Here is a 4,140-nt window from a genome sequence, read left to right as displayed (position 1 = left end):
AAGGCTACGTATATGGAATGATTGTATTGTCTGTGGTTTTCAATAATTTGGCATACAGGCGACAACGCACATTGGAGTCTTACTCTACTCCTGAGATGTCTATGCAACCTTCGCAAGAAACGATACATTTTCTCTCCGTAGAGGTAAACAGTGTGAGACCTGAGTTTGTCCTGGCGAATAAAATGTTGAAATAACTTAGGGAAATGCAGCCGGTTGAAATCGTCGACAACCGCCGATATTTCGAGAGAAGCACACCCTGCCATTTTCAAGGCAAAACTGCAACTGTACCTTGAAAATGACAGAGTCTGCTCCTGTCGAAATATCGGCGGTTGTCGACGACGTCACCCAGCTGCAATCCCCTAAGTTATTTGAACATTTTATTCGCCAGGACAAACTCAGGTCACACAGTTTTTAATGTTAGTCCGTTTTATTCTTGCAACGAAATCTGTGGGAAGGATGAACTTGCTTCTTCATCATCAGTTCTTCAGATCTTGGCACCAGATTGGAAATTGCGTCTTATAGCTCTTTCTCCACGTTCAAATGACGATAGAACAATAATTAACATTTAAATGCCAATTTAAAAGCTATTAGATTTAAACTAATCATCGAAAAATAAAATAAACAACAGCAATGATGAACACGGCTCGAAACTCGGAAATTTTCTGACTTTCGACATTTAGTGTCATGCGTGTTTGAATTTGTGAAGAAAGTAGATCCAGTTGTGGTTGAATCTTTGAAATAGCGACTCACAGATTCCCTTCGAGATGCAGTCGAGACCGATGTTCCGTTTAATGCCATTGCGGAAAATGTTGACTCTCACATGTAAGTTCACGCAAAGGGTAAACTGGGACATTCATTCCGAATCTGTGCCTAAAAGTTTTCAAGAGACTTTTATTTAAATTCATTTCGAAGTGTTCTATCACTTGAGAGTTCTGTAAGCTCCTCCAGTCCTACTGTTGACAAATAATCTGTTGCGATTGTATCGAACTGACTGTGTATCCAGTCCTACTCAGATGAAGGTTCTGGAAATTTATCTTTGAATTGTTGACGAAGATTTTCGGAACGTATTATGTCTGATTCACTCTACATCTTTCTCATTTTCCTTCTCGAAAGCATCCACACATAAAACATCTCACAGCTACTCTTTTCCATCCGTCTAAGTTTTCTCTTAAACACAAGCACTTTCCCCTCTGAGAAAGAAAGATGATATTACTATTTCGGCCTTGAAGTGATACATTAAGATCATTCAGTTTCACAAAACTGTCGACCAAGTAGCACAATATTAGAAGTTGTTCTTCATCCATCGTGCTGCTTAATAGGAAAAGACGAAGTTCATCCCTTTGTTCCCCAGAGTGACGGAGAACTTTACCATGAGTAACCATCATACCTCCATTTTCAATAGAAACGAATCATAAGCCGAACCCACGTCCTCGCAAAGAACGGAAAATAACCTACAGTTTACAGGTCGTACCTTCGCAAAATTTACGTTGCCTGCACCTTCCAGCACTTTATTGACTTCTGGTTCTACTACTTTGGAAGCCAATGCCTCCCTGTGAGCAGTATATACTTAGGCGTTCTAGCGCACTTTGTTTATGTTTATGACGTCATGTGACCTAGGTCATTGACCTACTGATGTCGTCATCCTTATTAGTGATGTCATAGGTTCAACTTTTTAGGAGTGCTGCTTTACTTAAGATTTTTCTTTATCAGCAGTGCCAGTATGCGAACTGTGAGTATTTTAATAAGTAATAAAGGCAGTTTAGGTGCAGAAATATTTAATTTAAAGCTTGCCAAGTGTGTGAAGCCTTACAAATAACATAACGGTATATTTCCTCAAATTTTGGTAGAGATCTTCCATATTACGATAAGCGTGCAAGCTGCGCGTATTTTAATAAATTATGTATATACATTAGAAGCGGAAAAATATTTAGTTTAGAAGTCTCATAGAGCCTGCAAGTGAGGTACAAATATTGAAGTTTGGTTGTAAACGAGTGAGCTGCTTAACCCAAAAGTCCATCACCAGTAGAGCCAATATGCAAGCTCTGAGTATTTTAATAAGCAATACGGAAAACTTACATGTGGCAATATTTAATTTGAAGCTTCAATGTGCTTGAAATTGAGAGAAACGTTTTATTTTGCTCGAAGTTTCGTAGAGATCTTGCATATATTTTGGTAAGTATGCATATTAATAAGTAATACAGACAGTTCAGGTGCCGAAATATTTAATATCTGAAGCTTCATTGTGCTTGCAAAGTGTGAGAAATTTCACAATAAATAATAAGCAATCTTATTTGTTTTCGGGATATCGATTCTAACGTTGTCCTCAGAGATGTCAAATCTGTTACCGTTACCGTCTTTGGTCGTTTGCATCATGGGTGCATGTTTATAAACAGCCCATGTTGTTTGCACTTTAAGTGATATATAATAATAAAACACCCTATTTATTCCTAAAATCCAACACCTTATTCCTTCGTTCCCTAAAAAACAACCACGTTGTGTGTGTGATAGTGCTTTTTTTTAGATGTTTGCTGAATTTGATTACGGGTTTTTTTAGCGAGCCATAGTTTCCTGAAAAGTAGCAGCAGTTTGTTTTGGTAACATTTGTCATCAATGTTATTTTTACTTGTGATGCATACCTCCACTGCCCCCTCCTAAACTGGTGATGAAAGAAAGAAACATGAGGTGATGACTGGACACACACTTTACAGTTTAGTTACTGCTGCAACGTAAATATTACACTTTTTGTCACAGTTTAGAATAGTGTGGCATCCTAGTTGGGCTAAACTAATTAATTTAAGCCAAACAACATTTATTTTGTACTTAACTACTAGATACCCAGTCATTTGTGCAATAATTGTTGTCGATTATATTTCTATAGTGATACGTTATCTTCACTTTCACCGTCCTCCCTGGCACATACTTACGAGTTCATAATCATGATTGGGTGTGTGTGTGGAAAATAATTTTTATGTAACCATCGTGATGATATGCACATGAAACATCACACTTTTTGAGCAGATTGAATGTACTTTATGTATTTCGATACTTTTACAACGTGAAAATTAATATTTTCTGATGTATTTTAGAATACTGTGACATCATAGATGAGGTAAAGTAGTTAATTTGAGCCCTACAGCATTTTTAATTGTGCATAACATCAACTCTGTCCAGATAAGCGATATAAACATCTCCTTATTGCATTGCCGACGTTAGTTTAGACATTTTAGAATACTGTGGTATCATAGATGTGGAAAATAATTACTTTAAGGCTCTATCGTGTCTTAAACCAAGTGTGGTCCATTGTTCGAAATTTGAACGCTTTTACCCATGCAGACACCTGTTTGTAATCAGAATGAATTTTTCACTCTGCAGCGGAGTGTGCGCTGCTATGAAACTTCCTGGCAGATTAAAACTGTGTGCCGGACCGAGACTCGAACTCGGGACCTTTGCCTTTCGTGGGCAAGTGCTCTACCATCTGAGCTATCCAGCCACGAATCACGAGCAGCTTCAATTCTGCCAGTACCTCGTCTCCTACCTTCCAAATTTCACAAAAGCTCTTCTGCGAACCTTGCAGAACTAGTACTCCTGGAAGAAAGGATATTGTGGAGACATGACTTAGCCACAGGCCGGGGAATGTTTCCAAACCAGTAATGTGCGATGATTTGGATTTTGCAGTGAAGTTGATACCTCTTGGAATTCTCGCAGGGTTTCCATAGAAACTGATATCTGTTTTTGTGGTACCTGACATTTCCTTTTAGTTGTTGCTCAAGATACTTAAAAATGTGATGGGTTTATTTACATGTTCTGGGTATTTTGTCTGCAGGTGTCTCTTTAGTTTAATAAGCTTCAGGCTATCTTAGGCTAAAATCTCCAAACAGAGAACTCATTGTGGTCGTTAGCCATCGTTCAAAAGAATGCTGGTAAAGCCTAATGTCAGATAATGAACTTGATATCTACGCACTTTGCTTTTGAGTTTAGATCTAACTTCGCTGACAGGGACAGAGGAAAATGCGAAAAGAGAAAGTACGTTGACTATATTCGAATCTGCATTCTTTCTAAGGAGAAGAGATACTTGGTTAATCACTTCCAAGGGATCTCTTTTTATCTCTGCGAATCAGCCACTTATTCATGGGAAAGGTA

At 38.2% G+C, this 4,140-nt stretch overlaps 1 non-coding gene across 1 annotated transcript; it reads right to left on the bottom strand.

The window, feature by feature from the left end:
• Positions 1-3,415: 3,415 nt before the first annotated feature.
• Positions 3,416-3,490, bottom strand: Trnas-cga (transfer RNA serine (anticodon CGA)). Its single transcript has one exon. It is a non-coding gene; the product is annotated as a tRNA-Ser (tRNA).
• Positions 3,491-4,140: the final 650 nt, after the last annotated feature.

The sequence above is a fragment of the Schistocerca serialis genome, chromosome 4 (assembly GCF_023864345.2).
Source record: "Schistocerca serialis cubense isolate TAMUIC-IGC-003099 chromosome 4, iqSchSeri2.2, whole genome shotgun sequence".
NCBI lineage: Eukaryota > Metazoa > Arthropoda > Insecta > Orthoptera > Acrididae > Schistocerca > Schistocerca serialis.
The sequence above is the reverse complement of the archived record's forward strand: the minus strand, read 5'-3'. Positions and strand labels throughout refer to the sequence as shown.